The 10,190-nt window shown below is 40.3% G+C and overlaps 1 pseudogene; it reads right to left on the bottom strand.

Moving 5' to 3' along the window:
- Positions 1–9,982: 9,982 nt before the first annotated feature.
- LOC110222546 (small ribosomal subunit protein eS26 pseudogene) overlaps positions 9,983–10,190 on the bottom strand; it is a 379-nt pseudogene continuing 171 nt past the window's right edge.

The raw sequence follows: 10,190 nt of genomic DNA, 5'->3' as shown, positions 1-10,190 counted from the left end.
GTTTAAAAAAAAAGACAAGTGAGTAGGAGTATTCAAAAGCATACATATATGTGTGTGCGTGTGCGTGTGTGTGTGTGTGTGTGTGTGTGTGTGTAAGCTATAGACATAAATGAGTTTGCCTTTATAGCTGACAAAATTCTATATTCTATGTAAAATTTTATAAAATATGACATATTCTATATTTATTAATTGGACAGTTTATATATGTGTATATATGTATATGCATATATGTGTGTGTATGCACATATATATGTAAAAGATAACAGTGACAACAAAGCACTACCATTTCATCAAAAATAGGTCTTGTCAATTATTTCCTTTTTTGACAAGGCTACTAAACTCAAGAGAATCAAGAGGATGCTAAAAATATAATTTATGTAGATTACATGGAACGCATTTCTCAGAGTCTCTCATGCTATTCTTTTGGAAAGCATGAAGAGATCTGGGTTAGACGACAGGAAAATGGATGGATTTAGTGCTAGTTGAATGACCTTACCCAAAGAGTAGTCACTAATGATTCAGGGTCAATTTGGAAAGGGTAGAATGGTCCACGGAAATGTGCTTGGCTCTGAACTGCCTAACATTTATATCCATGGCTTCAATACAGGGGTAGTTCTCACATGTTCTCAATTTGCAAGATGGAACAAAGCTGGAAAGGAGCCCTAACACACTGGAAAATTCCTAAACACTCTTGCTATCATACTTCAAGGTAGCAAAGCACTTTACATAGCTTTACAACAACCTGTAAAGTATATGCCATTATTATTATGCTTTCACAGATGAGGATTCTAAGATTGAATAACTTGCCTGCCACCTCCAAATTAGTAAATGTCTAAGGCAGAATTTGAACTTATTTCTTCTGTTCTTTAAGACCAGCACCATATCCACTGAGTCACTTAGCTACCTGCTCTAAGTCTAATTCTCTAGGCCTTATACCACTTACAGATACTGCATGAGAAAATCAGTGTCCAAAATGGTTAGTAACATGCTACAATTTACTTACGCCCACCATATTTACTCATTCTTTGGGACAAAAACAATTTTGATTTCAGTGAGCATTGGTCTCAAAAAATAGAGCTTTGTTTCAAGAACAAGCTTGGGGTCACTAGAAGTTCAGCACAGTTTCTGTAATGCAACACATCTCCTTCTCTTCTTCCTATTCAAGTCTGGCTTCAGTTCATCATTTATTTACCGGGTTCATCCAAGACATATATACTAATGGACCAACTTCAACAGGCATCCATTCATCTATATGTTCTAGTCTGGACAAGAGTAGGAAAAGCAGCATAAAATAGATCATTACAGAAATATATGACTGCAAAAGAAGGCAGGCTTAGTGTGCAGCAAGAGCTTACCAATGGTTCACACATGTCAATACAACTAAAGCAGTACTTCTTAACCTGTGGGTCATGACCCCATATGGGGCTGTGAAAAATCTGGCAACACTAAAAGGTTTCTGAATGTTCAGTGACCAAAAATTAATTAATAATCAAATGCGTAATGAATCTGAGGTGTTTCTGGCACCAATTGCCCATGTTGCACCATGCAACTTCACCGTAGCCCTGGTTCTGAACATAAAGCATGCACACTTTGCACTGTGCATGCCCTCAGGCCACAAATGCCAACAAGCATTACTGACACTCCAAAAGGGGTGACGAGTGGGAAAAGTTTAAGAAGCCCTGCTCTGAAGGAAGGACCTATCACAGGCCTTCTGTGGAAGGGAGGAATGCAACCACAGGCACATAGGTCAAGAAGGTATATGTGGATGGTTCATAATGAGATTACTTGAGTCTCAGTGGAGCACACATTCAACCTTTTAAGGGTGGATCACATGATCAGACCCACACTTTAGGAAAGTCAACAGAGTGGCTTTCTGGAAGATCAAGGCTGTGGCAGCCAATAATACAAAGAGGGAGGAAGATGGCATGGAAATTGTAATATTGAATCTGACACTCCAACTTCAACTTCAGGCCCTCACTGATCCCTTGCTCCCACCATCACCGCCAATACCCATTAGTGGCCCTCCAACTCCAACTTTGGGAAAGAAATTTGAAAATGCTACTTCTGGGAAATAGAGATCTTACTTACAGTACCTTTCTCCTTTGTAAAGGACATCATGTCGCTTCCCAAGCTTACCTCAGAGGATTCCAACAGCTAAATGATCACAGTTCTCCACCTATAGGCGGCCAGGCTTCTTTTATACAAGGACATGATCACCATTCTTAGAGTAGAGGGAAGAAAATATAAATCTGTGAACAACCCATGTTAGGGCAGCTCTTCATGGAAGAATCCACCAGCCTCACTCAACTCCCCTATCAGTTATCCTGACTAATGCTGCTGTTCTCAGCCCATCCAACCTCTTACCAATACATTAGGTTCTACATTTCCCAGCTAGTTTGTTGATCATACCATTCTCTGTTCTTCCTGCCACCCAAAATCAAGTCCCGTTTTCAAACTCCTCCTGCTTAGATGACCAGCTTGTATTAGGGATCTTCAGATCTAAGATTTAGACATAGGATCATGTCACATTTTTCAACTGTGAAAAGTAAGGCCTAGAAAAGAAAAGTAACTTGCTTTCACTCAAATAATGAGTAGAAGAGTCTGAATATGAACCCTGATCCTCTGGGTTCAAATACAAGGCTCCTTTCTCTATACCATGCTGGCTTTTCTATGTTTTCTTTTTTTTTTTCACCCTAGGCAATGGGGTTAAGTGATTTGTCCAGGGTCACACAGCTAGTAAGTGTCAAGTATCTGAGGCCAGATTTGAATTCAGGTTTTCCTGACTCCAGGGCCAGTGTTCTATCCACTGCACCACTAGCTGCTCCTCATGCTGACTCTTCTAATAGTAACTCAGCCCCCACCTAAGTTGCTGGCCTTTTCTGATCCTGGGCAAGGTTTATGCAGTTAAGTCTCTGCAGCATAATTTGAACTCAGGTCTTCCTGACTCCAGGTCCAGTTTTCTATCTACTTTGTTCTCTAACTGTCCCAGGAATATTTGTAGAATGGGGAGATTGATGTGTGTCTTAGTTAAGGAACAGGGAGAAATAATGTTAATCTGTAAATCAATCTACAAGGGTGGGAAGCATTGAATGAATAAATCCACAAACATTTATTTAAACACCTACTATGTGCCAGGCAGTGTGTTAGGCACTGGGAATATAGTTTTCAAAAAGTAAATCAGAGCCTGCCCTCAAAGGGCTTATATTCTATAGGGGTATTCATTTGTAGCACGTATATGTATACATGCCAACATATGCAAAATCTACACCTAAAATGAATATAAAGTAATTTAGGGACAAGGGAGTAGCATCTGAGGAAATCAGGAAGGCTTCCTATGGGAGGTGATATCTGTTAGGAGCAGCTAAGGAATCTGGCCTGGCATTGGTGTTAGGGAACAGTGAGAAATAAGGCTATAGATAACTAGATTTCTAGGCAGGCACTGGGCTTCTCAGAAGGATGGACATGTAGAATGGGGGATTATCAGTTTGCTACAGGTATGAGAGTAAAAAGTCTTGGCCCTGACTCTGACAGTCCCAGAGCATTTGCTATAGTCATTGCACAAAAGGAAGGGGAGGACTTCAGTCAGTTCATTATGAGCGGATTTCTTATAGTGATGCCCACAATTCAGATCCCTGTACTAACTGCTTCTGTATCCCCAGGTGGACCAATTCCACACTGCCACTTTCTGTGGGAAATACAGTCACCAACACCTGCTGTGAATGAAGGCCCAGGGAGGCATGGAAGGCCCTCACACAAGAAAGGGGAAATCCATATGGTCCTCATGATACTACAATGATTACCCAGCATTGTGAGGGATCCTGCTTCTCCATCTATCTCAGGCTTAAGAAACTGATACATAACCTGCTTCTAGAGATTAACAGAGAGTAAGTTTCTATCACTAACAGTTTTCTGCTCCTAAGTCTTCTATTGTAACCTGGGACCTAGTTTTTACTCTCTCTCTCTCTCTCTCTCTCTCTCTCTCTCTCTCTCTCTCTCTCTCTCTCTCTCTCTCTGTGTCTCTCTTCTGTCTCTGTCTCTCTCTGTCTCTCTCTCTCTCTCTCATCTTTCCTGTCAAACCAACTACAAAGTCCTAAGGATTCCACCTTTGCCACATCTCTTACATTAATCCTTCTTCTCTATTTAGTCATCACCCTAATACAGGTTGTCATTTCCACGTGACTAGAATCTTGCAATTCTTCCCTCCTCCAATCCATTGCTCTTTCCATGCTCCATTTCAACAAACATTTGTTAGGAATCTACAACTTGGCTATCACCATTTTGCAAGAATCTAAACATGTTTGCTCCTCTGCTTAACAATCTTCACTGGCTCCCTATCACCTCTCATGCAAAAGTCAAAGTCCTTTATTGCAATGTGACATCACCCTTCTGGTCTTATATCTCTTACTACTCTTTTTCAGGCATTTGACTCTATGGCCACAGTCCTATGGCCTGAATATATCATGTGCCTTTTGGATGTGTTTTTTTTTTAAAGTTTTCCTTTTTCTGTTTCCTCTATCTGGAATACATTGACTCTCTACTTTTAGAGCCCATCTCAAATGCCAGCTCTTCTAGGAAGCCTTCCTTGACTCCTACCCCTCTTCAGTTAGCAAAGACCTTGGACCTCTCAAGCCATGCTGTTTTACATCTCTCTAATAAACTTAGGCTGTACTGTATTCTATTATAGTCAAGATTATTCTAGTAAATGCTTAACAGCTGGTTCTTCAGAAAAAAATATATGCAATAGACTTTTAAGTTTAATCTGAAATATTAACATTTTCTCCTTCACAGTCTTAAGTCTAAAAAAATCAACAAAACAATAAATTGAGTGTTGATTTACAGTGTTTGTTAATTTCAGAGGTGTAAATGCTCACACTGGAAATTTAACAATTGACTCTCCCAAGCTGATTCCAGCACACCCTTGTATTTGTGTCTTATCATTCTTCTAGACTGCAAGCTTCAAAAAGGAACCACTTGTGTCACCTTTAGCCAGTCACCTAATATCTGTGGGACTCAGTTTCCTCATCTGTAAAATTAGGAGATTAAACTAGGTGGCTTCTGAGGCAACTACCAGCTTGAAATCTATGGTCCTATGCCATAACCTTTGTACATTCGCCAACATCTAGCACAGCTGACTCCTAATAAATATTTGTTGAATGAATGATATACCGACAAGTAACTCCCATTTATAGAGTGGAATTCCTAGCACATCAATAAATTAGAGCTTCCTCATGTCCCTAGCTGGGAGACTAGTAAAACTGACTTTGGCTTCTAGAAAGCTCTTGCCTTCCAAAGGGTAAAAAAAGGATGATTGGCTAATACTGTTTTCTACAGTCTGCCAGCTTCATTTACTTACAGAATTATGAAAACGGCTCTGCCTCATCGTGGTTCAGATGGCAATATACACTTAATGGCTCCTATGAAATGGAAAAAGGGAAAGATTTGTTCACTTTCTACAACCCCTTGGACTAATCTCACTGCCCTGTGTCCGACAAGGAGCGGCGAGCCAAGCAACATCATTAAAGTGCTTTGCGACACTAATCTATAGTGACAGATGTGGTTAAAAATGTATGCACTCATCAGAAAGAGCTCATTTCATTTTCCTCCCAGTCCTGGTTTTCATCGAGGGTGGTGAAATTGGTGGGAGGGAAGTCAGTGAGAACTACAGCTGGATCCCACCAGAGTTTGTCGTCATAAAATGCAGCTTGAGCAGAGGTTAGGACACCCATACTTTCAATCCTTGCCATGTATTGTGAAGCTGGGGTGCTCTAAAAAGGACATCAGTTGAGACAGAAATGGCTTTTCATGTTGTGTCTTCATCTCTTATGTGAGGACACGGATCTGGCCTCTTCATATACTTTAAAGAAAAGACTCTGCATCTAGCTAGGAGTTACAATGATAGAGCACTGATCCCACAGTCCAGATAATTGTAGATCAGATCCCACTTCAGATACTAGTTCTATGATGCTTGGCAAGTCATTTAACCTCTCTTTGCCTCAGTTTCCTTATCTGTAAAATGAAGATAATAATAGCACTTACCTCCTAGGGCTGTTGTTAGGATCAAATATAATAATATATTAATCACTTTGCAAATTTTAAAGCACTATATGATTGTTACCTATTATTATGTATCCTTCTCATCACAAAACCTATTATCTAGCAGGAAATTCCCATCATAATAACACTCATGGTGTCCCTAGAAAGAATCAGGGACTCACTTAAAAAAAATATCTCTGATGAGGTCTAGATTCTTGGGGTGCTCAGATGCCAAAACAGCACAGTGGGCCTGCCCCAAAGAGTTCAGCCCAAATCTTCTTTCAGTTAGAGACAAAGTTTATTAGGGATAAACCATACAGGTCAAACTCTTAAGGAATCTGAACATTATTGACACCCATAAGGACAAGCAGGCATGAGGAAGTCTGAGCATTTAAATGGGGGCCAGGGTGTATCTTATATACACTCAAATAATTTTGGGTGTTCGGAGGAGGGGCTGGGAGAAAGATCCTCAAGCTGGGGTGAGTTTAGAGAGAATTCTGATCGGAATATCTGGGAGGTTGAATAAACAATGGGAATAGATAATGAGGGGAACTGGAAAGAAGAGGGTTAAATGGGGTCTGGATAAGATCAGGTAACTGTTTGAGACCAGAGTGAGGTCAAAGAAAGTTTAAGGGTTTTCTGGGACCCATAGACAAATGGGACCCCAAATTCTTTTTTGGGGCAAGGGACAAAGGTCTCGGCTCGGGCCCATAACCTATCATCTCCAAATGTTATGTTTTTGCCTCAGCTGTCTCCATTGCTTGGAATGTACTCACTCCTCATCTCTGCCTCTTAACATCCCTTGTTTCCTTCAAAATTCTGCTCAAGTGATATGTGCTATACAAAGCCTTTCCTGATCCCTCCAGCTGCTATGGTCATGCTCCCCCACAAAATAACCTAGCATTTATTTTCTATGTATTTTTCCTATACTTATCTATGCATTTGTTGTCCCTACCAATACAATGTTGCTTCTCATGGAGCTAACTGAGGGCAGAACTAGAATCCCAGGGAAATAGCCAATCATCCACTTTGACTAAAATGTAGAATATGCAAGAAAAGTAATAGAAAATAAGTACAAAGATAGAGTGGAGCTGCTATTACCTTTCCCTCCCCCCGCCCCAAATAAAACCCTATCATGTAAACATTTTGATATATACCTATTTATAAGAGGTCGCTAGGTGGGCCAGTGAGCTCAGGGCTTGGAGTCAGAAAGACCTAAATTCAAATCCAGCCTCAAAAACTCCCTTGCTATGTGACCTTGGGCAAGTCACTTAACCTCTGTTTGCCACTGGAGAAGAAAATGACAAACCACTCCAGTATCTTTACCAAAATAACCCCACGAACAGAGGTCCATGGGATCAGGAAGAGGTGGTCGTGACTGCAATGACTACATAACAATATTGATGTATAGATTGTCTCCCCTCAGAGAGATTATAAGCACCTTAAGGTCAGGGACCATTTCACCTTTGTCTTTGTATCTACAGAGCCTGACACATTTGTTGTTGTTCAGTCATGTCCAACTCTTCCTGACCCTATTTGGGGTTTAAGGCAAATAGAGGTCAAGTGACTTGCCCAGAGACACACAGCTAGGAAGCTTCTGAAGCTGGATTTGAGCTCAGGTCTTCCTGACTCCAGGCCTAATGCCCTATCCATTGAGCCACCTAGCTGCCTCCTTATGCTTAGGAACGTAGAGTATTATATTTAGTTACAGATAATCACAGAAGGCAGCCATGGATGGCTCAGTGGCTAGAGAGCCAGAATCAGAATCAGGAAGACCTGCTTCAAGCCTTGCCTGTGATACATACTGGTGGTATGGCCGTGGATAAGTCACTTAAACTTTCAGTGCCCCCCAGAATACTCTCTAAGAACGTAAATTGCAGAAGTCCTTCTATGTATGGGTAAAGGAATTGCTCAAATCTGTGAAATCACAGGTCTATTCAACAACAGAGAGAGAAGTATTCCTAGAGGAGGTCAACCTTGTTGTTATTGTTCATCCTTTGTTCTTGAAATGACCAATGACATTATGAAAGTGATGTCTTTGACTTGTGCCTGAATTGAATCTGAGTGAGGCAGAGCTGTGAAAGTCATCAGCCTTGCTCTCTCCTCCAGTCATTGGAGTCCAGTGGCAAGACAAAGGTCAAGACAAATGGTAATGGCCCAGTGATCCTGGCTTTTCTAAATTAAGGTCTTTCCTAGATCTCAGTTTGTCTGAGGCCATGCCCATTCAGTGACTAAGGGCTAGGTAAGAACTGACACAAAGGGTGGCCCAATTTACCATCACAAAGATAATCCGGTCTGGAAGGGGAAGACCCTCAGAGTTTCTGGCCAGAACAGAAAACAATTGCTATTTACACTCATTCTAAGCCATCAAAACTAAACAATGAGCCACTGAGGCTTGGAAGGGGCCTATTGTTGGCCATTCAGTGAAAGCCAGAATGATTTGGGTTTAAAGGCTCAGTCAAGCAGCTTCATTTAAAATACAACTGGCTATTTTTTAAGCCTGGTTTTTTTTTTTCTGATCTGTATTTCAAGAAATCAAAAATGAAAACTGCTTAGGCAAAAAGTATATTGTCCCAGATTTTTTTTTTAGCAGTTGATGGATTTATTTGATAAATGCAAAAGCACAAACTTTTGGGGAAGGTATTCTTTGACAAGAACTGCCAAGAAAACTAGAAAATAGTCTGATAGAAAATAGGTTTTAGAGCACCATCTTATGCCTTATTTGAAAATATATTATCTAAATATTTGAAGAACTCATACTATTAAAATATTAGATGGGAATAGAAGGTTATATGTTCTACGACAGAGCATAATTGATAAGAAATCAATGTGGTACATCTGACAGAAAACTGCATTTGGAATCAAAAGAGCTAGGTTCAGTTCCCAGCACTGGTTGTGTTGAGGTTTAGAGGTTTAGGAGAGCTGAAACCCCAAAATCACAACACATGGTCCTGTCCAAATGAATTTAACCCAAGTCTTCTTTCAGCCAAAGACAAGATTTATTAGAACATTGATTGGGGGTGGATGAGATTTAAAGAATTCACCATAATGACCAGACTCTTAAGAAATCTAAACATTTGTATCTCTAATCTAAGTGGACCAGATTTTAAGAATCTGAGCAGTGGCTAGATTTTAAGAATCTCAGCATTTGGCTAGATTTTAAGAATCTCTCTTTTTTTTTCAATTCACAACAAATTTATTTTACCTCTTGAATCTATCCCCTTCTCATCATGGCCACCACCCTAGTTTTCTCTATTATTCTCTCTCAGCTAGACATTACAATAGCCTTCTTATTGGTATCCTTGTTTCAACTAACCCCACCCCCACCCCAATATCAATGTAATCTTCCTAAATACAAGGGTCTGACCATGTCACTCTGCTAATCAAGAATTTGCAGTGGCTTCTTATATTTTCTAGGATAAGATACAAATTCCTCAGCCTTGGCAGTCAAAGCCCTTTACAATGTGGCTCCAGCAAAACTTTGAAGACTTCACATTTTTTCTTTTCACACTCTTTCCATTCCAACTAAACTGGCACATACTGAGCATTCTGTCACTCACTTCCTTACCTTTGAAAAAACTCTGGAGCTCTGGATTTTGGCTATGACATTCCTCAGTCTTTTCCTTTTGGGGTTTCTTTCATCAAGGGATCAGTGGTTTCCCTCTTCACTTTGCCCTGTGGTTCTAATAGATATGGGTAATTTTCATTTGCAATTCATTGAAAGATAGTGTGCAGGCTTTTTTTTTTCTAATCATGGTTTTCAGGGAGTTATAATTCTTAAATTATCGACCCTTGATATGTTTCCTGGTCAGTTTTTTTTTTAATCACAGCCTACATTTTCTTCTATTTTTCAATTCTTTGACTTTGGTCTAGTATTTCATGCTGTCTCATGGAGTCATTGATTTCTTTTTTTTTTAAGGTTGACCAATCATTTTATTTTCCTCTGATCAGTTCAGGAATGTTGATGGGCAGATAGTTCTTTACATAGGCTTTGGAGGGGGTCTGGGAGCAGCACCAGCAGGTCTGAAGCGGGGTGGGGGTGTCCGATCCTTTCATGCCTCCCGGGACCAATTCCTCACTACCTTGCTGTGGATCTCGCAGCTCACACCTTAATGCAGTTTCACATACAGTTTGGGCAGCACATAAGAGTCGAAGAC

Source organism: Phascolarctos cinereus, unplaced genomic scaffold (genome assembly GCF_003287225.1).
Source record: "Phascolarctos cinereus isolate Bilbo 61053 unplaced genomic scaffold, phaCin_HiC Scaffold_4;HRSCAF=312, whole genome shotgun sequence".
Taxonomy (NCBI): Eukaryota; Metazoa; Chordata; class Mammalia; order Diprotodontia; family Phascolarctidae; genus Phascolarctos; species Phascolarctos cinereus.
Note: the sequence above shows the minus strand (reverse complement) of the source record. Positions and strands in the feature narration are given on the sequence as shown.